Source organism: Phaenicophaeus curvirostris, chromosome 22 (genome assembly GCF_032191515.1).
Source record: "Phaenicophaeus curvirostris isolate KB17595 chromosome 22, BPBGC_Pcur_1.0, whole genome shotgun sequence".
Lineage (NCBI taxonomy): Eukaryota > Metazoa > Chordata > Aves > Cuculiformes > Cuculidae > Phaenicophaeus > Phaenicophaeus curvirostris.
Genome location: NC_091413.1, coordinates 3,682,224 through 3,704,762, shown reverse-complemented (window position 1 = coordinate 3,704,762; position 22,539 = coordinate 3,682,224). Strand labels below are relative to the sequence as shown.

The 22,539-nt window shown below is 45.6% G+C and overlaps 1 protein-coding gene and 1 long non-coding RNA gene across 5 annotated transcripts in view; both read left to right on the top strand.

Moving 5' to 3' along the window:
* Positions 1–22,539, top strand: part of RERE (arginine-glutamic acid dipeptide repeats) — a 148,627-nt gene that overhangs the window by 104,631 nt on the left and 21,457 nt on the right. The window lies entirely within an intron of this gene.
* On the top strand, positions 405–22,378 carry LOC138730025 (uncharacterized). Its single transcript, XR_011338986.1, has 3 exons — positions 405–763; positions 1,001–1,324; positions 22,301–22,378. It is a non-coding gene; the product is annotated as an uncharacterized lncRNA (long non-coding RNA).

The following is a 22,539-nucleotide window of genomic DNA, read 5'->3' as shown; positions in this document are numbered from 1 at the left end:
GCAGAGCAGTCATGTCCACTCGGAGGAGGAGGATGCCAAGCCACGGTGTCAGCTTGCTCAGATTTAGAGCTGGGTCCTGTTCCCTCAGCTTGCCCTTGTGCTGCTCACTCAAAACCACTCCATGAGCTCTGGTTAAGGTGTAGTTCCAGCCTGCCTGGACTATTTAAGGCCACGGTCCCAGAAGGAACAGATTTGGTTTCCTCTGGTTGGAGTTCCGTCAGCTGGCTTTACGTCAGACGTGCTGTCTGACCAAGGAAGCTCGAACATCTTGTGCCAGTGAGTTAGCCTCCAGGAATGGAAAGGGGTCATAGAATCACAGAACAGTTTATGTTGGAAGAGACCTTAAAGCCTCTCCAGCTCCACTCCCTGCCATGGGCAGGGGCATCTCCCACTGGATCAGGGGCTCCAAGCCCCATCCAACCTGGCCTTGAACCCCTCCAGGGATGGGGCAGCCACAGCTTCTCTGGGCAACCTGGGCCAGGGCCTCCCCACCTTCACAGGAAAACATTCTTTCTTCAGATCTCATCTCAATCTCCCCTCTTTCAGCTTAAAACCTTTCCCCCTCTTATCCTATCCCTGCCCTCTCAGATGAAGAGCCTCTCCCCAGCTTTCCTGCAGCCCCTTTCAGCATTGGAAGCTGCTCTAAGGTCTCCCTGGAGTCTTCTGTCTCCAGGTTGGACAACCCCAGCTCTCAGCCTGTTCTCCTGTGGGAGGTCCTCCAGCCTTTGGATCATCTTCATGGCCCTTTGGCAGCCTTACGCAGGTTTAAGAATAATACATGGGATTGCCATGGTGTGTGCTGCGGTTGAACAAGGTTTTGGAAACAGCCTTTCATGGGCTGAGGACTTCTGACCTCTCTTCCCTGTTCTTAACACTGGGCGTAGTACCTACCTGGATGTTTTGAGGGTCTCACGTGGCTCCTGCTGCCTTCTTAGGGAAAGTTTATGCTTCAGTGATCGTGACCGTGCTCTAATTGTCTGTTTGTCTTTATTCCTGGCAGGCTGGAGCTCCTTAGTGATGTTGGTAGAGCTGCCCACTTAGCAAGAAGTCTGAAAAGAAGACAGTGAATCTTTGTGGAGGCATGCAGAGTTTGGGCTAATTTTGTGTCAAGTTTCCTTGTGAACACATCGGTACCTTTGGTGTGCGTCATCTTTGCTGCGTGTGATTTTGGGTTTGGCTGCTGAGCAAGAGATGACAGAGTGCAATCGAAAGGTCTTGCCTCTGGGTGGGTGCTTCTGTATTTAGCTTTAAAACGCAGTGCAAATAGAAGTAATGAATATGATTCTATGAACTGTTTGCCTCAGATCAAAATACGTGTATTTAGGTGCGTAAGAACTGAATATGAATCACTGTCTTCGTTAGGAAAAATATTCTCTTCTGATAGTAAAATCTTCCTCTGCAAATGAAATGCTGTTGGGATTTAGCTAAGAGACTAAATAAGCTGTGCTCTGTTAATGCTAGGAGACAAAATGAGTGCTGTGTGAGCTTTCAGCCTAAACTTCTGTTTAATTTTAGATTGGGGTTTAGATAAACAATTTTATTCGTGCCTCATTAATGCTTAATCTTGTGTTACATAATGTACAACACGGGCTTCCTGCGTGGCGCTTAAATATAGTGCAAACGTGGAGTGGCTGCGAGGTCCCTGCCGTTCCCATATGTGCAGGCTGGCAAGGTGTTTGTCCTCTCCGAGGACAGACTGTGCCCCTCTCCTGGCAACAAACAGCCTCCGTCGTGTTTGTGCAACGCTCTCGTGAGCCTGCGGAAGGTAAAGACTCTCCCTCAGCGTAATTGTTCAAATAGCACTTTTCCTTTAATCGAGAACAGGGGATAATTAGGTGGATGCATTTTGGTCTGTTAGTATAAAATGAATAGTTAGCCCTATGTTGGCTTTTTCATGTTTGCGTTGTAGCAGTGGCTGGGTTTGTGTCTGTGGCTTGGGCGTTGGCGCTGTTGTCCTTTCCCAAAGGAGATAACATTTCATTTGATGGGATATTCCCCTAATGAAAGGATATTAATACACGGCATACTGAAGGCCTCTTATTCCCTGACTCGCCTTTGCTGCAGGAGCGTTCGGCAAGGCACAAGCTCTGTAAGCCTGTGCTGTTTGAAAGCTGAACCTTTTTCCTTAATAACTTGCTCTTGCCTGGATGCAGCCAGAGCTGAAATTTTCCATTAGAGTTTGAAGCGACTGCCAACGTAAATAGCCACTGCTTCTTTTCATTTCATCTCGCCTCGCTCCTGCGAGTGCTTCCATCGCGTGGCTATTGCAGCTGGAGGGGTTTGTTCTTGTTAAAACAGGGACTGGAGCTTCACATTTTAAAAACGATAGCCTGGGACTTTTTTTCTTCAGCCCTAGCAGATACCCTGCTGGGCTTCAGTCCATTTTGAAACACGGGCAGAGGCATCCGTTCGTTGTTTTTCCTGTGTAAGTGAAACCACTGATTCATTTGCATAACAAACTCTTCTGCAGGGAACAGGTTGCCTTTTTTTTTCTTCTTTTTTTTTTTTTTCTTTTTTTTTCTTTTTTTTTTCCGAGTGTGGCTATTTTGGGTGATTGAGGGAGAACATTAAATTCATCTGTTTGGCGTTAAGGTGAGGCAGTGCTCCGAGGAGGCACTTGGTAACGCAATTCAGCTTCTCCCCAGGAGCAGAATCGGTAAGCCAAAGAATTTAATGAAAGCTGAGCTCACAGGAGCTGAGCTCAGATGGAGTTATTCCTACATTTAAGTGGCGCTGAGGTGAAGGCTGTTTACAAAGACCAGATCATCTGTAAGGGATGTATGTGCCTTCACACTGATTTCCCTTGTTTTTAGAAGTTTGAGTGTTAAACCTATTGCAAATGTCATCACTTTATTAGATGATAAACCAGAAGGTTTGCAAAGGTCTTTAAAGAGACATAAAGGCTTACCTCTGCTATACACCGTGTTGTCTTCATTTATAAAACTGGTTTCAGGTCTTACAGGTGAGCAGAGCTGATGACTCTGTATTTCGTTGCACAAGCTCAAGGCCTGTTTCCAGCTCCATGGTTTAATACCATGCATGTTCCTTTTGTTTCAGTTTCTCGAGTTTCTTCTTTCGACTTCACGTGCCCTGAGGGTATTTATTGCTTACCTCTTAAATCCTTGCTCTGTGAACTGCCTTTTTATGTTGGCTTTTCCAGCACAGTGCCACTATTTTGTGGTCATCTGATTAATGACTATGGTTATGTCTTCTAGAGACCACAATACCCTTTTGTATGCCTGTGTGTCCCAATTTCAGCTGAAGCAAGTAATACCAAAGAGAGTACTTAATGTGCTTTGTTTTTAGTTGTTTTAAAACTCTTAAGCTTTCTCTTAATAGGGTATAATAATTCATTTTAATTGTATTATCTTACTCTTGTACTCTAAAGGTAATTTGCCACATCATCAACTCAGACACTGGGCTGCTGATTTGAGTTTCTTGCTGAGAAACCTTTGCAGGTGAAGAGCGAAAAACCAGGTGGTGTATTCACTGTGCCAGCCGGGCTCTAGAATTGCATTTAGGATGGGTGATAAATTAACTCTGCACTATGTTGGGGTTTTTTATGATTTCACATTGCAAGATTGAAGTTCATTGTTTATTTTTCTCTGCAGGTTCAGAGATAGGTAAGCGTAAAATATTGTTGCAAGGCAGAGAGGGCCATTAGGTGATTGCATTGAGTTCTGTCAGAGAGCCAGAAGGGACAATTTTCTGAAAGGTGTGTAGTTGGAATATCTAAGCCAAGAATATTTGGGAAATGGATACAATATTGTCTGAGTCTTCCTCAGTAAGAGAGAGAAAACACAGTGCTGCTGTGACTCCTTATAGTTCCGTTACACTGCATTTTCCTTACCTTCTCTGTATAATTCACCATCAGAAGGCATTTTGTTTTGTTTATTTTCCTATCGTGAATTCTCTTTTTCACTTCTGTGCCAAAAGGGCATGTGTGACCGATTTAAAATGGTTTTGTTCATCAACAGCTGTGTACTTTTTATTCTGTATTTTCCTTTCCCTATGAGAAGATATATTGGCTGCTTTTCTTCTGTAGCAGTTGTCAGATTGCATCAAATACGCAGACATCAATCCTGAAGTCCTGTGCATCTCAGATGTGTAGAGCAGGTATCCTTGAGAGAGTTTGTACAGTTTGTTTTCGTGGTCGAGTCTCTTACCCTGGCAAGAGTCTTGCAATGCACCAAACCCTCCATGTTGTTTGTCTGCAGTTTAGTTGGAGGCTGAAGAAATGCTTTAAAACCTGAAGATGGCTCTCAGAAAGACAAAAATACAGATGCGGGACACAAAGGTGATCGAGGGGCTGGAGCACCTCCCATACGATGGGCTGGGAGAGTTGAGGTTGGTACGCGGGGAGTTCTACAGCGATTGTTCCAGTCTGAGCTATCACAAAACAAACTCTGGTGAAACTCAAGCAGTTTGTGCAGCTAATTCAACTTCTTTGTTTAAACTTGCTGTTTGTGGCCGCTGTGTAATTGACTTTTTGATTGTGTGCGCGCGCACTTGAGCCACATTTTATCCCTGGTTACCCGCTGGAAGCCAGCACAGGCTGCTCACAGGCAATTTTTGGCACTCTGGTGGCTTGCTTACATTTGAGGAACAAGCATTTCTGTCTTGCTCCTTGATTTTCTTCCCCTCAGCACCCACACTGCTTTCTTATCTTAGGCAGGAATGATAAAGATTAATTACAAATGGACCATTAAGGAGGGGAAACTGGAGGAGGGGCAGCGGGGTTGTAGCGAGCAGAGATGATATCTAGGTGCTGTCCCAAGTGGTGCCATTTAGACTACGGTTTCAAAAGGTATCCCAGCAGTTTTCTTTGAGTTTACAAGTTCAAGGAGTAGAGGAATATAAACAGCTCTGACCTGTTGAGAGCCGGGTAACAAGGGAATCAAGAGATCTGGAGTTCTTCGCGGTGCTAAGCGTTTTCAGTTCCTTAACACAGACAGTGATAAAATTGTTGTCTGGCTTGTGTGGGGTTCGGCAGGGCGAGCTGTTTGGACGAAAAGATGGTGCAGCAGCAAAAACAACCATCTGTTGGCAGGGAGTGAACTGTACTGTTCATGAGTCCTGCCTGCCACGCTGAGCATGAAATGAACTTTCTTCTTCCAAAACAGATCACTGGCCTTAATCATCCTTCCTGCCCCAGATGGCATTGTAGGAACGGTATCTACAGCTTTCTTTTGGCTCAGAATCAGCCCCCAAATACATTATTCAGGCCTAAATATCCCATAATACGTTGCTATAACTGTACTGTGAGCACAAGACAATAACAGCTACAGTAGACAGATGCGCTCATTTTGTCAGTTTTGTTTCAAACCAGCTGTAAAAAAGAAGCAGTGCTTGATTACTGGTGGGTTTTTTTGTTGTTGTTTTTCTTCTTGCCAAGGAAAACTCCCAGGAATTACACAGATTGCGGAATAAACTGAGAATGGGGAGTTAAGAATTGTGGCTTTTGTTTAAAGGGGCTGTGCCATAGGGGAAACTAAGGCAGTTTGTGGATCGAACAGGCTTCGTAAGCCTTGTACTTCAACATTTAACACCCCAAGCTGGAATCTGCTACGTTTGCTGTTGTTTTGTTTCCTCTTTCTGTTTTGTATCCGAAAGAAAAATGCTTAGGAGTGGTAGGACAGAATTCAAACCATCAGGACATGAAAGTGCTGGTGGTTGCATGTAGGTGATGCTCCTGGTGTTTTGGGTGAGCATCCCCTGTGTTTATCGCAGCAGCACTAAAGGAAGAGGCCCAACCTTGTTCACTTGGTAGGAGGAAGGCTGCAAATCCAAACCACAGCCCTATATACAATACGAGTGTGTGATGGTGGATATATAGTGGGGGATTCCTCTCCCTGCCAAGAGGTGGAACGCATTTTCAGGCACACGAATATCTCCTGGTAGGTGGAAAGCAGAAGTTCATGAAGTTATTGAGCCATGTGAAATGTTTAGGCTTTGGGTTTCCTATTCCTGCTAGTAATAAGTGTCTTGGAAGGCTGAGGTTCACCATTTGTGCTGTTGGTGCCTTTTGCTTGGAGTAGAAGGGCTCCCTCTGGATGTGCCAGTGTCCCAGGCAGAACTGCTGCAGTGTCCATCACTCATTCTGTAGTGAAGAAGTTCAGCAGACTGCATTGCTTCTTCCTTTCAGTCTGGTGAAGAAGGTACAGGTAGTGCCAAATCAACCATTGAGTGGTCAAAGCAAGATCCACAGAAAACCTTTTGCTTTTTACATCTCCTATTTTTTTAAGATCTTAGAGTGCTGGCAGGTGTGTTTCCTTCTGTTTTAGCTCTTTCGAGATCACACTTTTCAATTCCTTTTTACTTTGTAAATGTGAACTTGGGAACTTTCTTTTTTGGGGGGAGGTGGTTTCCTAAGCAAACGCAGTATTTAAGAACTTGGAGTCTTAAGAAATCAACCAACTGTTATGAGATTAATAACAAAGTGATGGTTACGAGATTCATGAAAGTGCTGATGGTTGGGAAACCGTTGTAGGTTCTGGTCACCTGGGTTAGAGAAATTGGCAGGAAGTATTGCTTATTTTTATGCTACCAAACTCCTGTACAGCAGTAAGAAATCTGGCATTAGAAAAGTGCTGGTAAGTACTTTTATTGCCATGAGGAAACAGATTGTTCTCATTGGATGGAACAGTTGAGTTGATTCCTCCTTGCCCTCCTCCATACATATTTTCTGTGCTCCCTTTTTTCTTTTTCCTGACATCCCTGACACAAATGGAATTATTTTGCACAACGCCTCTAACCCTTAACCTTTAAAGAAAGGGAGAGGACATTCCAGGTTATAAACCAGCTCTTTCCTCATGCAATTTGAGAAATCCTCCCTGTTAAATTCGGAGCCTGCTCTGTGCCGGTGGCTCTTGTTGTGCAAAGCTCCAGGACAATCCTGCAGGAACTCCTGGTTTATTTGGCTAACTCTGCCCTTCTCTGTGGGTCAGGAACCTCTAATGGTCTGTGAAGCTCTGAGATTTTTTTGAGTTGAATGGTAGTAGTTCTAAGAACCTCCTCTACTACATGAAAGTCTTAACACTTTCCACATGCTGGGTTTTTGGCCTCATGAAAAGCTGGCCTCCTACAAATAACAGTTTGTACAGTGAGGTGTCCTGGGCTGGGGCTGGTTGATGCTGTGGGGAAGTGAGGGGAGAAAAAATGTAATGAACCCTCGGCTCTTGGCCAGCAAGGGAGATGTGATACAGTGGGTGTGTTCTGTTGCCTGTTTGAACTGCTCAGGTTTGATTAGCTTCGTTTCCGGTAAGCTTAATGATGGTTCTTTTTTTTTTTTTTTATGGCTAAGGAGGGGATCTCTGCCAGAGCTCCAGTCTTTCATTACCTGAATTGCAGTGGGAGGGAACCAGAGAAATAAATCATGCAACCTCCGCAACAAACCAACCAAACAAAACCCCAACCAAAACACCCACAAAGTAAAACGCCACTGGACTTCAAAAATTTTCCCTCTCCTTTCCCTGTTCCTGCAGCCCTATCGCTATTTGCTTTCCATACATAACTTTCCCTTCCATGGAGGTTCCTTAGGGTTAAGAGTGAATTCAGACAAGCGTGAAGTGCTGGCTGCATTACTTCCATTTGCTCTTTCTACGTAGTAATACAAAATAAGGGAAGGAGAGGGTTTGCCATCCTAAATGCTGCTTATTTCTGGAAACCCAAGGTACCTGTTTATTGCCTGTGTAGGAGAAGGTGGGTCATGTAGCATCCTAACCTCAGCCAAGACTGCTTGCTGGGTTGCGTAGGACGTGTTTTGCCTGGGCATTCTTCACCTTTGGCTGTTGTGCTTCACTAGAGCTTGACTGAATTCTGCAATTTTGATGTCACGCAGGCTGGGATTTCTGTGCCGCTAGGATTTCTGTGCCGGCTTCCTTTCGTTGAGTTAGGTCAGTGCAGTTGTGATGTGTAATGGCTTAGGTAGTGGAAGAACAGAATTTACAGAAATAGGTGCAGTTTGGTTTGGACTCTGTTTTTATTCTGCAGAATTTCAGGTTCAGGTTGTGATTAAAAGCAAACGCCTTAAAGCTTGCGCGCTCTGAACGCTTAAAGAGCATATGGAAAAATGCATTTATCCCAATTTCCAATGTTACTTTAGATCCAATATGTGGAATAACTCAGTGGGTTGGACTTTCACCTTGTTATGATGAAGTGACGCAGACAAAGGCCTTCCACCTTCCCTGCTGTGTTCAAGTCGTATTGATTTAACAATTCCAGCTCATGTTCTTATTCTGTGCCATTTGATGTGATAGATTTTTGTTGTTGTTGCCTGGCTTTAGAATAGCGTTCTTTTGTTGTGAGCCTAAGAGTTACTAGAAGGAATTTGTCTGCTCACCATGGCATAAAGCTCTCTTCCCTATCTTTGCCTTATTTATGTTCCAAGGTGAGTAATATTTTTTATTTCAGAGAAATCTGATTCTTAAACTTGTAAGCCTTTCAGAACTTATTTACAGAATCACAGAATGATTTGGGTTGGAAGGGACCTCAAAGCCCATCCAGTTCCACCTCCCTGTGATGGGCAGGGACACCTCCCACTAGATCAGGTTCCTCAAAGCCCCATCCAACCTGGCCTTGAACACCTCCAGGGATGGGGCAGCCACAACTTCCCTGGGCAACCTGTTCCAGGGCCTGACCTCTCTGAGAGTGAAGAAATTCCTCTTACGTCTAGCCTTAGTCTGCCCCTCTCGAAAATCGCCTTACCATTTCCCCACCTCATCTGCTCACTCTTTTATAGTCCTTATCCCACGTTTACACAATCTTGAGTCATGACTCGAAAAACCACGCTGGCATTTGGACGTTGGGACTGTAGTTTTCATTGCTTCAGCAATTAAGTAGTATGTAACAAATTAATGTGAATCACCACTCAAATACCTGGTTTTATGAATTTATGTCTGTGCCAAACCACTTAAGTTTTGTTTGTTTGTTTGTTTTCTAATTACTGAAGTTTCGCTTTGACCTTTTCAAGTGGACTTATGTAGGAAAGAGGTGGTAAATTCCTGAAACTGAGTTTCACATTATGTTTGGTTTTTTTAGTTGTCAGAGCTGAAAACGTGGATGAAGTCCTTCAGGCTGTAGATAAATGGCCTTTCTGGTGCACTGTTCAGCCTTGGTTTGTCGCACCATAAAGGTCGCGTTAAAATGAGGAAAGCAAACCCAGAACAACATAAACCCTCAGATTTGCAGGGGCTTCTTGTCTTAGAAATAAGAAGTTCTTTGGGCTGCTGATTTCTCGGTTGTTCTTGCTTCGGTCTCTCTCCAGGAATGTAATAGATCATCTCTCCTCCAGTGCTGAAAGAGTCCATTGTGTAACTTCCCACTCAAATACTCGGGTAATCAGCCTCCAGCTTCTGCGAGTTCATTGTGGCTGTAATGCTCTCTTGGCAATAGGAAGGCTGCGAAGAAGAGGTGGTTTATTTCATTGGGTTAATGCCTGTGGTCGAGGTCTTTGCAGACCGAGCCGTGCAGGGGAAAACCCAGCTGGTGGAAACCTAGTGGGTGGGCACTGCTGGATGGGTTTGCTCTGACACCGCAGAGAGCCCTGGCCCTTCCGATTGTTACGAGAGGAAGGATGGGGCTGCAGGGAGCTGCTCTGTTGGGTGCCAAGCAGTTTCCCAAGATCTTTTATTCCTCTTCTCCCCCGCTTCCCAAGGTCACCTTCATCTGCCGCGTATAGTGGGGATTTCCATCTTATTTCATTAGAACTATTTTTGAAGGGCAGCAGGAAAATAAGTCAGCTGCTGCCAAAGCTTTGTTGCCTCTGTATTATTTCGCCTTGTCTCTGTAATAATTATGTTGACGTTGCTTGCTTGAAGGCCGCTGGGTTCCTGGCAGCTCTGTGTTCTTGCTCCCCGGGGGATCCGTTAGCCATGGGATATTCACCCTCTGAGATGCAGACGCTGGAAAAATTAAGTTGCAGGTACCTGCATCTTTTTCTGAGCAGAAGCAATGCATGCCCATTAATTAAATCCTTTAATAGGTTAAAAGCCCTTTTGTAGGAGGTTTTATAATTCCTTGGTTGGCTTTGAAGCTGAGGAATTCCATGGAACAGAATCTCATGGATGCTGTGGGCTTCGCGTACCTCAGTGCTTGGAGGCTGCAGGCTGTTCTCACGTGCTGGGGTCAGCCTGTCACAAACTTCTCTAAGCCTGGTGAGTAACCAAACCACAGTTAAAAATGGGTAGTGGGCTACAGGAAAAGCTTAGTTCGTGTGTTCAACAACTGGAACGGTTTCAGTTGTGAGACCTCTTCGCAGTAGCGTGTGTGTGATGGATTAGGGAAATATGAGTAACTGAAAACCTGTCTTGCTGCTTTGTGCGCTCGAGTCTTCTGACGGGAAGGAGAAGCTGGTGCTGTTTGGGTTAGCGACAGCTTTCTTCTGATTAGGGAAAGACAAATTAAGGAGGTCTTTGTGGTTTTAAATATAAAAAATTACCAAGTAAATACACACAACCACTGCGAGAACTTAGTATTTGGAGTCAGAGTTGTGTATGATATTTCCTTATATACTTTTTTCCACTTCTAATACGTTTTCCGGGGTGCTGTGGGAATTTATGCCTGGTTGAGTTTTTTGTTATCGAATGTTATGAGGCTTCAAGGTAATTGTCTGCTGCAATTGTAAGGAAATAATTTCTATCAGTCGTAGATTTATTAGGTTTCGGTGTGTTTTTTGGTTTATAGTTGCCAGAGCACTGAGTATAGACCAGATGCTCTTCTAACATAGATACCAAGAAAGGACACAGGTAAATGCTGTTTCTTGTAATGCTTTCACTTTGTGCCACGTGTTTAATCTATTTAAAAATGCAAACATTCCTCGACGTTTGTGTATCTGTACAGTAAATAACTGGTCTTTCTCTAATGTTGGTCCCTCTGTCTAAGGTCAAAAGAAAATGAGTGTTATCTGATGTTGCTGGATGTGATTCTTCGGTGTCTTAAACATTTTCCTTCACAGTAAATTTAAATATGCCCACATCCATAGCTGCAGTACCTGGAGACCATCCCAATTCAGGAAGCAACCTGGTTTGTTATCCCTCCCGCAGCCTGTGTCTTGTGAGCTGGATTGTTGCTCTTGGGCAGAACCACAAGACAGTTTAGTAGCCGAGTGGCAAGTGTGTCTGCAGAGCCTTGCCCTGCCGCGTAGGTGACACCGTGTGCTCTGCTGACCTGTTACCTTCTTTACAACAACTCCTGGTTAATTATTTTTTCCGGTTGACTGTCTTTTGAACTCTTCCTGTAGGGAGAATTACCACGGGCTTGGAAAGGAACACAATGATTTTTAACTTTTAATCTTATCTGGACTTGTTAAACTTTTATTTGAGTTGATGCCAAGGAACGCAGCATTGTGTGGTGGACAAAATGACTGAGTAACAGGCTCGTTACTGATCAACATGATCCTGAAAAAACATAATATTAACACTTTCCTCCCTCCCTGTTACCTGGTTGTTCAAAGCTAACGCAGCGTTGTTGAAAGCCTCATTCTTTTCTGGCTAGACCTAACACCACTGGCTGCCATGAAGGGCGGTTATCGCTGGAGGTGGTGAAGTATCTGATAATATAGTTGTCTGCCCTTTGAAAACTGAACTCATGTCCGCGGTCTTAAATTGCTGCTTTGTTTTATTCCCACTTGAAGACTTCACCTTTATTCCTGCTGGCTTGGCAGCAGCTCCTTACAGCGATGCCCAGGCCTGGGGAATCCCAGCCGTGCTCACATATAGGAAGGGGCTGGATCACAGACTGATTCTACAAGTGAGACCAGAGCAATGGGAACACACAAATAAGTGGAGTGTTTGTGGTCTGTTTTTCATGTGCCAGAGGGTTTATTTTCCAGAGTTCTGTGATGTCTCAAATCCAGGTTATTGCGAGATGTCTGCCTCGGTTGTCAGCTGGTTGGGTAACTGAACATCAGAAAGAAGCTTGTATTTTTTTCCTGTGAGGGTGGTGAAGCCCTGGCCCAGGTTGCCCAGGGCACTGCTCCATCCCTGGAGATGTTCAAGATCAGGTTGGTTGAGGCTTGGAGCACCTGGTCCAGTGGGAGGTGTCCCTGCCCATGGCAGGGGTGGAACTGGATGGGCTTTGAGGTCCCTTCCAACCCATTCTATGATTCTGTGATCTTCAGTTCATGGCTTTTTGTTTCTTTGACTTTTCCTAACCCTGCAAGGTACAGGATTGTTGATTGGTAGAACTGGATGCTGCTCACACAAAAACCGGACAGGCAGATAGGGAAGAGTTAAGCAGAACAGAAAGGCTGTTGTGAGGTAATGATGTCGCTGTTGAATAACCTGAGGTGATGGATTGTTTGAAGCAGCAGATGCCTTTAAGAGCTGAGATGGCTGTCACTGCTATGTTCGGCTTCTAATTGATGGAGAACTGCACATAAAGCTGAGAGCATTCTTAGGTTATTGAATATTTCATATGGAAAACACAGGGATTCTGCATTTACAGAGGCTGCAAAGATGTCAGCCACAAAGAACCTTTTTTCCCACACATAGCTTTAGAAAGTACCTCCCTTTCCTGCCTCTTACACCAAACTCAGTCAAGTGCATCATTCCTCTGACTGCACTAAATCACCGCTCTCACCAGGCATGTAGATAACCACATGAAGCTCAACAAGGCCAAGTGCAAGGTCCTGGGTCAGAGCAGCCCCCGGTATCAGTGCAGGCTGGAGGATGAGTTGATTGAGAGCAACCCTGAGGAGAAGGACTTGGGGTGCTGGTGGATGAAAAATGGAATATGATCCAGCAACGTGTTGTTACTGTCCAGAAAACCAACTGGGCTGCATTAAACTTCAAGGTAAAACCAGGTCAAGTTTACCGTTGCGGTTCTGCTTGCTGCTACCGCTTTGTTTTGTTGTTGGTTTGGTTTTTTTTGTTCTTGTTTACAGTGGGGTGTTTCAATTTTTTCTGTAGTGCCTTTTTGGTTTCAAGATGGAAAAGCTAACGTGTTTCCAAGCAGAGCCTCCTGGGTGGCACCACTGTAGTTAAGCTGGGGGCTGGTTTGCAGGTGGCATTTCTTTCCAAACCTGCAGTCACACTTCAGAGGAAGGAATTGAAGAAGGCAGAGGATTCCATGAAGCCAAGTTTAAGGAAAGAATACAGTGGAGAATTTTGGTGGCTAATAGTGATCAAAGTGTCTTGTTGGAAGCGCAGGAGTTTTGTTTGAAAATTGTGCTGTGTATAGGTTGCCCTCTGGTTATCTGATGACGATTCATGTTCCAGCAGTTTCAGAAATGTTGTGGCTACAGCTTATCTTTTAATAACAGAGAATCCTTTTAAGAGGCACAAGAGTATAAATGTAGAACAGTAGACACCACTTTCTCTCAAAGGAGGCCAGTAAGTGTTGATGTTACCTCTTTTTTTGTGTTGTTTTGAAGTTCTCAATTCTAAGTGGTTCTCTTCCAGTTTCTGACACCTTTGGCTGCTGTGTTGACTACAAGCCACTAATTAAAATGATCCCTCGCTGCTGGGTGGTCGGCATCCCCACGCTGTGGCTGGTGAGACGTGTTAGTAGGGAGGAAATGGGGAATACTCAGCACGTTTAGAATGCCTTATCAGTCAGGCTTTGTACTTCCAAGGCATAGTGATGGAGTCTAACTGTAATAGTAAAGAAGGGGCCAGGGGAGGTTTAGATTGGATATTAGGAAAAATTCCATTACTGAGAGAGTGGTGAAGCACTGGCAGGGGCTGCCCAGCGTAGTGGTGGAGTCTCCATCGCTGGAGGAGTTCAAAAAACATGTAGATGTGGCACTTGGTTGGGGACTTGGCTTGGTAGGCACTGTGGGCTTGTGTTGGTGGTTGGACTGGATGAGCTGTGAGGTCTTTCCCAGCCTTAATGATTCTATGATTCTCTAAATTCCTGACCTGTTACTGAGAAGCAGGTCTGAGCCATGCAGGGCGGGTGGGAGCGCTGGTGTGGGCTCAGTGTGGGGTGGTGGAGCTGTTGAGCATCCTTCGGAGGAATTGGTTGTATGGTTTTGCATATCTAATAAAGCAGGGCAACGAAGAAGTCTTGTCTTCATCTTCTGACTGGGTAAAAGTGATATTTTATTGCTTTTTATCAGAAACTCAATCTCTCACATCTCTACATAACTCATAAAAGATCTCTGGAAGGCAGAGAGAGGCAAGACAAGCCTGATGCCTGTGAAGAGGGGAATAAACCTGACTTGTTTTCCATGAGGGAATCGAGCTCTTCTTGGGTAGTAATGTGAAACTGAGAGAGCTGTGGTTTTGGGAGGCAAAAGGCAGCTCTAGAACAGCCTGTCCAGCTGCCGTAAGCAAAGTGCTACGTACACAGCAGGCTGGCTGGGTAATAGGTCAGCCCTTGTGTGGCAGCATTCCTGGGGGCTGCGCTTCTTTTCCCTCCAGCGTAAGAATGCAGGGCCAGAACACGCGGAGGGGGGGGATTGCTGAATATAAAGTTCTGTTGTCACAGGCAACCGTCTCTCAAATCCCTTTCATGAACGGCTCAAACTCGATATTAAAGCTCATAAGGTCTCTAGCCGTTTGTTCGTTTGCCAGTGCTGCCCTTTTGCTTTAATGGCTCTAAGTCTCCCCGGTGGGTAACGGCTCGTGGAGCTGTGGTTCTGTACAACAGGTACCGTGCAGAGCCAGGCAGGTGAAGACGCCTCTTCTAATGCTGCCGCTGTTTTTTGTCATCCACTGGGTTAGAGTCTGAAATTTGCCCAACTTATGAGTAAAAGCTGTTAAAGTTAGCTTGCCTGGTGCAGGGAGTCAGAGCTTTTGGGATTTACTTCTGGGCCCCTCCCCACAAGAAGGATGTTGAGGCTCTGGAGTGAGTCCAGAGAAGAGCAACAAAGCTGGTGAAGGGGCTGGAGAACAAGAGGAGCGGCTGAGAGAGCTGGGGGTGTTTATCCTGGAGAAGAGGAGGCTGAGGGGAGACCTCATTGCTCTCTCCAACTCCCTGAAAGGAGGTTGTGGAGAGGAGGGAGCTGGGCTCTTCTCCCAAGTGACAGGGGACAGGACGAGAGGGAATGGCCTCAAGCTCCGCCAGGGGAGGGTCAGGCTGGACATTAGGAAAAAATAATTTCCCAGAAAGGGTCATTGGGCACTGGCAGAGGCTGCCCAGGGAGGGGGTTGAGTCCCCTTCCCTGGAGGGGTTTAAGGGACGGGTGGACGAGGTGCTGAGGGACATGGGTTAGTGATTAATAGGAATGGTTGGACTCGATGATCCGGTGGGTGTCTTCCAACCTGGTGATTCTATGATACTCCGATCTGAGGTCTTTGGTTCTGAGCAACAGCTGATTTTGGGGTTGATGAGAGATGCTGTTTTCTTAATTTCCTTGTTCCATCGTGCTGCTTTTCTCTCCTGCTACGTGGCTCTTCTGTCAGAGGTTAGCATCCCGGCAGTGCACGTGATGGAAAGGTAAAAATGAGCCCACTGTTGCCTTGCAGTTGGCAGTGTAAACTGCAATTGGTGATGTTTTAGATCAGCACACTCAGAAATGATCCATGGCAGCCCTGTCATCTGTCCTGACAGCCCTGCTCTGGATGGGACCGTGTACAGGGAGGACAGGATTAATGACAGAGACAGATTTCATCTACCGTAGGATGATTTCAAGACCTCCTGAGTCAGGGCCCCAAGTCGTGCCCCAAATTACTGGCCTTTTTTTTCTTCTGATCCCTAATTGTGAAGTGAGGATCAAATTCACTTTTCAAGGGAACAGCTGGATTAATGCTCACTGGAGTCACCAGGGCAGAATAGAACTGTAAAGAATTAGCAGTTTCTTTTACTTGTGAGCTCTCTATGTAGGTATTATAGTAAGCTACAAAGAATTGGTCTTTCTAATACTGCTTTACAGCTCTTACCCTTGTCTTTTAGTTAAATTTTGCTTGCTGAGGGTCTTTTCCTGACTAAGAATTGGAGACTAGAGGAAAGCAACAATAACAGAGGGATAAGCAGCTTATTCCACAGTTCTTTGTGTTTTCAGGGGCTGGGGAGCATTTCTTGATGTCCTGCTTTAGTATTCCTCTTCCCTTACATCACTGATAAACAGGAGAACACTTAAGGACTCCTCAGCCCTCCACACTTCATCTGGAAAATCTGCTGGTGCAGAGAAAGGTTCTTGGAGAGCAGGAAAAGGAAAACAGCTGCTCAGGGAGCAGAGCTGAGGGAAGCGAAGTCTGTGTCAAATCAAGGCTTAATGACAGGGGTGTCTGTCCAGGAGGTTCTGTTTGCAGGTTTGTGGTGTTGCCTACAGCTCAGACTGAACAGCAGAGCAGGAACACGTCCTCCTTAAACCCGTGTTGGGTAGTGGGAGAGCAAAGTCAACAGTGGTGAGCCTGATAGTTGAGTTATTTGATGCTTTCCAGGTGTGAAATGAATGGCTTTCTTCCTCTGTCTGGCTTGTTTCAGGTGTTGGACATCCTGTGATAGAGATTTTTATTAAGAGGTCAAATTCCAACAGTCTTCCGTGTGGAGTTGTGATTGTCTTCCATCATGAAATACCCATAACATTGGCAATTAAAAAAAAAACCATGGAAAATTGCTGTATCCAGGTGGTTGCATGTTCACTTCCCCTAGTAGCAGCAAGGATGATTTTCTATAGTTTGCCTCTTGTTCAATTGTCAGTATTTTCTGAACGCTGTTGTTTTTACCATGACTTTATTCTGAACTGAAAACTCAACAGCTCCCCTGCAGGCTGTGAGCTGCAGAAGGGAGGAAGCTGTGTTAGGAAAGGGAATCCTGCCTGACAAGCTGGGCTTTGTGTGATGCATCACAGATGTGTTTGGAAAACCACAAACATCTGTTCCATCGCCGTGTGGAATGCAGGTTGGTGGGCAGACGCATCGGCACTCTGAAACGCTGCTGCTCCTGGCTAAGTTGCATTGCTGGTGATTGTCTCAGAACTAAGTGGATCTTCAGTTCTTATTTCTATATTTAAATAAAAGCAGTTACACAATGAAACATTCTGGGTAAAAATGGCTAATTCCTTCCTTACCTTTCAGCTCTTCCGTGGAAAGCTTCGTACCTTCTCAATTAAAACAGGAAAATCTGGTCAAACTTCCAGAGTTTTCAATTGCTTATTTATTCGAATGTCTCTTTCCTTGGTTTTTAGGATTAAAACTTGGCCCTGAACACCTCCAGGGATGGGGCAGCCACCACTGCTCTGGGCAACCTGGGCCAGGGCTTCTTCACCACCCTCACAGGGAAAAATATAAGCTCCTTTCAGGACAGGAACACTGCTCTAAATCTGCTCTAGTATTTTGAGAATCAGATTTGTTTTGAAACCTGGTAATACTAACTTTACTTGGGAAGGCATGAGACAGGCTGGTTTCATACAAGGAAACAAACAGAAGTCCCAGCGATCGTGAACGGGAGGACAGTCCTCGGTGGCTCGTAAAATGTTGTAGGATTTACACATTTGACTATTACAGGAAAGCTGCTGTGGCTTGGGGGTTGGAATTTCTTTCCAGACCGTCCAGGGACCCCAGCAGTGTGGAATGATGCATTTTGTTTTGTTTGACCTGAGATGCTTGCCCATTCATGGACTAATTGGTGAGTTTTAAACTGCAGCTTGAAAGACAGTCGGGAGCTTGGGTGTTAGATGTTGAAGACCCCAGTGTCTTGGATGAGCTTTCAAAGATGTGAGCGCTTCACCGTTTGAAATAGTCCTTTCAGCTCAGTAAATGTCATCCGTCGTATCACTGTGTAGTGTCCAGAAGGGGAATTTGCTGAGCTGTGCAGTGTCTCTCTGGTTTAGCTAATGCAGAGTGTGGATGTGTGGGGATTATTTTATTGCCTCTTCTTGATACTCTAGCGAGAGGAAGCCTTTCTAGTTCTGATGAGCTCCAAGTCAGTGATTTCTGCCATCCCTTCCGTTGTGTCAGTGTCAATGCCGTGAGCCCGCGGCGGCCAGCGCAGCCCAGCAGAAATGCAGGGCGTTGATTCAAAGTGACAATTAACTGGAAGTGGTTCAGTTTAAATACCAACTTGTGTTATTGCTGTGAAGTACTCGACTAACAGAACAAATAAAGCCAACAGTTATAACACAGGACGTGCTTTGGTGAGTTTAGTTGGATTCGATTTGTAAAACGGTCATCGTGCAATAATAAAAATTGTAGAATCATAGAATAGTTACGTTGAGGATTCCAGAACTGGACACAACACCCCAGATGAGGTCTCAGAAGAGAGGAATAGAGGGGCAGAATCACCTCCCTCGACCTGCTGGCCACGCTGCTTTTGATGCAGCCCAGGAAATTGTGAAGTAGTAAAACTTTGATAATCACAAGCTTAATTTCAGTTGTGCAGAATTAGAACACAAATCAGCATGTACACACCTTACTGAGATGCCTGAGGATTAAGTTCCCTGCTGGATAGTACAGTTACATTTTTAATACTTTGTTTAAACGAAAATTATGAAAGTAGAAAGCGCTGCTGCCCTTGTGTTCTCAGTGTCGCCTCCTACACCCGCATGCACATATGCAAATTAGACTTTCATTTAAATTAATTAAAGCTGACAGGCAAACCGCAACAGAAAGCTGTTGGGTTGGGGATGAAGCTACCCAAGTCTGTCAATATTTTTGCTCGATTTGAATGGCTGATTTGTACTTGATACAATTTCAGCCCCTATATAAAACCCATAAACCAGAGGAACCGCTGTGGTTGATGGAACCTTTTCCATTTTCTGGCAGCCATTCCACGCTGCCAGTACAAAACCATTTTTTTCCTAACAGTCCTTTCCCCGGCTCCGAAATGGATTTCCCCCAGCCACTGTCATTCAATTATCACCTCAGGAAATGCACAGATATAACTGATGATCCCTTTACAACATCCTGCGGTATTCCACTCCTCCCATCTTTCATTTTTCTTCTCGCTCCAGTCATTAGATGTAGCATTGCTGATGTATATTTTATAGGGTGACCCTGACGGCTGTCGCTTTGAGGGTGTGCAGAGATAATAAGATTGTGCATGTAATGAAGGACAGATAAATAGAAATTTGTTTACAGGATGGAGTGTGGTAGTTTTAACTGCTTTATGGCTTCCTTCTCCCTTGTACCCACACCCACGTGAACCGTTGAGGCCTTTGTTTTAAATAGTGAAAATGTGATGTATTGGAGGCATAGAGAATGATACCATTGTGACACAGTCACTAGCAATGAAATGGGCTTTTGTCCCACACCTGAACTCCAGCAATATGCAGCCAAGGAACTTAATTGTTGAGCCGGTGCAAAAAGAAAGTGCAGTTAAAGGGATGAGGTATCAGTGCTCTGCACCTTCATTGAGAAAATCCTGCTCCTTGTATTGTGCTGCTGAATTTTTTTATGTCAGTGGAGTAGATGGAAAAGGATGCGTGAAGGGAGAAAGACATGATGCAGTGCAGGCTGTGGCGAGCTCTGCTCTGAAAGCTTTTCTGAATACCTTGCATTTAATTTATCTGGGTATTTATCCCACTCTGCTTTTTGTCCTGATGTAAGAGCTCCGATATCGAGAACTTGTAGTTGACAAGAGGCTGGCAGCGAGGGCTGGTGCATGAAAACCACTGCGAACCGCGGGAGTTCAGTGTGGGTTGTAAAATGGAATGAAAGAATTGCTGGCTCGAGAAAAGAGAAGCCTCTTCCATCTTGGGATAAACGCTTAATCTGTTCTTCAGAACAACATTGTGCTTGATTCACCTGGCCCATGTGTGTTTTGTTAGGGGCAGCACTTTGGGCATCAGGATGTTGATGTTGATGGATGTTTTTGGGCAAAGCGATGTTGAACGGTGTGTGCCAGCCTCAGCCTCTAGAGGAAGGGAGATGTCCTGGCTCCACAGGGGCTAAAATACATTTTCTGGTGCTGTCTGGAGCAGTTTGTACTCTGTGCTGGGTGAAGACATCACATCAGCGCTGTTGGCTTGGGCTCTGCTGGGATGGGAGATCCCTCTGTGCTGCAGAGCCTGAGAGGGGCTGGTGGAGGTGGGGACACACGAAAAAGAGGGGGGAAATCACAGAGTCATTGAGGTTGGAAAAGACCTCCAAGCTCATCCAGTCTAAGCATCGACCCAATGCCACTGCGCCTGCTAAACCGTGTCCCCAAGTGCACCATCTACGTTAAATGGTAGGAGTTAAAAGTGGTCAAGCAAATAGGGATTTCAGACCTCAGAAATTTTGATCGTGTGAGTTGCAATGAGAAGCTGAGTAGAGGAACAATCCTTGGCAAATGTGAATAAGGCAAGGAGGTTCTTAATTCTTTCCCCATCTTGACAGCCTGAACTGATCAAGCGCTGGAGGTGGCTGCGGGCGGACCTGGCGTCACTGGCAGTGAGTCCGTGGTCCTGCAGAACTGTAACCGGCTCTATTAAATCTAGGCTCTAATAATTAATAACGGATGCAGCCAACAGTCTGTGAGTTCCTGTGGGGACTGGGAACTCTGTTGATTAACAAAGAGGCGTCTCTGGAGGAAGAAGCCTTAATTACAAAAGCTTTCTTTTCATTCTGGCATGCCGTACAGCTGGAGGGAGGGTCAGCAGCTTTTAACTGGGGCTGGGGCTTAAAACAAGGCACTGTGCGTTTGTTTTTGCAGAACTGATAAAGTGGTTACCTAGATCCCTGAAAGTGGTGGTGGTGAGGAATAAACAGTTCGCATAGAGCAAATAGCTAAGATAAATTCCATGATGTGCCAATTATCTTATTCCCTACCAGTGTGTGCAACCTTAATTATGAGCACTGGAAAAAGTTAGCAAACGACCTACATGAAAATTATGAGTTAGGTGTGGCACAGAGACAGCCAGTCTTCTTCTAAAATTGTAGATTGAGTTCTTGGCAGAGACCAGGGAGAGAAGACTGCATTGCTATCCAAGAGATAATAAATAGCTAGAGGAACTACTAGATAAAATGCCTACGCTTGTAAAATGTGCTAGAGAACAGAGAGACCTGTGGGATATTCCTTAGAGAGCATCCCACAAATTTTAATCTGTTTTTTTTTTGTAGTGTTAGTAAAATATTGCTTGTTTTTTAATAGCCTCTCTTAAAATTTCAGTAATGTTTCAGATTATGCAGTATTCCTGTACACCCAAGGTGGGCATTAATCTGCGCTACTGAAAAGCTGCTGCGACTTATTGCTTAATTAGAGCGTATCTAAACCTATTTGTCGTAGTTGGCAGAGGCACGTAGACCAAACTTCCAATTGCAGCAATGTCTAGGTTCAACTCTTGAGCTGCACACAGCTATTCTTTCTCTTCCCTGCTCCATTGGTTTGACACTTATCTTGTTCAGACCAAGAGATCCACGTTTCCTCTGTCTGAATATGGGCTCATGACAAGAAATGGCCATGCCGTGCTCTCTGCTTGCTGCCCACCTCTGCGCTGACGTGACAGCCGTTCTGGAGGTGGGAGCATCGTTGTGTAACTGCATTAGCCACTTTCCAGATGCTTATCCGGAGTTGGAAAGGACCCACAAGGAGACCAATGGCATGAGGTTTAACAAGGCCAAATGCCGGGTCCTGCACTTGGGGCACAACAACCCTGAGCAGCTCCAGACTAGGAGAAGTCTGGCTGGAAAGCTGCCTGGAAGAGAAGGACCTGGGGGTGTTGGTGACAGCGACTGAACATGAGCCGGCAGTGGCCCAGGTGGCCAAGAAGTCCAATGGCATCTTGGCTTGGATCAGACACGGCGTGGCCAGCAGGTCCAGGGAGGTTCTTCTCCCTCTGGACTCAGCCCTGGTGAGACCGTTCCTCGAATCCTGGGGTCAGTTCTGGGCCCCTCACCACAAGAAGGATGTTGAGGCTCTGGAGTGAGTCCGGAGAAGAGCAACGAAGCTGGTGAAGGGGCTGAGGAAGAAGAGGAGCGGCTGAGAGAGCTGGGGGTGTTTATCCTGGAGAAGAGGAGGCTGAGGGGAGACCTCATTGCTCTCTCCAACTCCCTGAAAGGAGGTTGTGGAGAGGAGGGAGCTGGGCTCTTCTCCCAAGGGACAGGGGACAGGATGAGAGGGAATGGCCTCAAGCTCCACCAGGGGAGGTTCAGGCTGGACATTAGTAAATAAATGTTTCACAGCAAGGGTCATTGGTCCCTGGCAGAGGCTGTCCAGGGAGGGGGTTGAGTCCCCTTCCCTGGAGGGGTTTAAGGGACGGGTGGACGAGGTGCTGAGGGACATGGTTTAGTGTTCGATAGGAATGGTTGGACTCGATGATCTGGTGGGTCTCTTCCAACCTGGTGATTCTATGATTCTATGATCATCGAGTCCAACTCTGTGGCCTCCTTTAGACACTCTCCAGCACCTTTAGATCCTTCTTATACCATGGTGCCCAAAACTGCTACCTTCAGTTCTGTAACAGAGCGTGGCAGTAATCTGGTTTCTTCTGTAGCATCTCGGGAAGCGACCTGGACTGTTAGCAGGACTCGGCGTGTGCAGTCAGTTCTCTCGACGTGCCCCTCGACAGGCTGGTGTTGGAGCAGATGTAACCACGACTGCTCAAAGCCGAGGATTCAGTGGAGAAGGCAGGCGCTGCAGACAGCGTTTTTACCACAGGACTTGGGTAATGGGGAGCATGAGCTAAATTGAGTTGGCTTAATAAAATCTTGATGCATTCCAGAAAGATTGTGA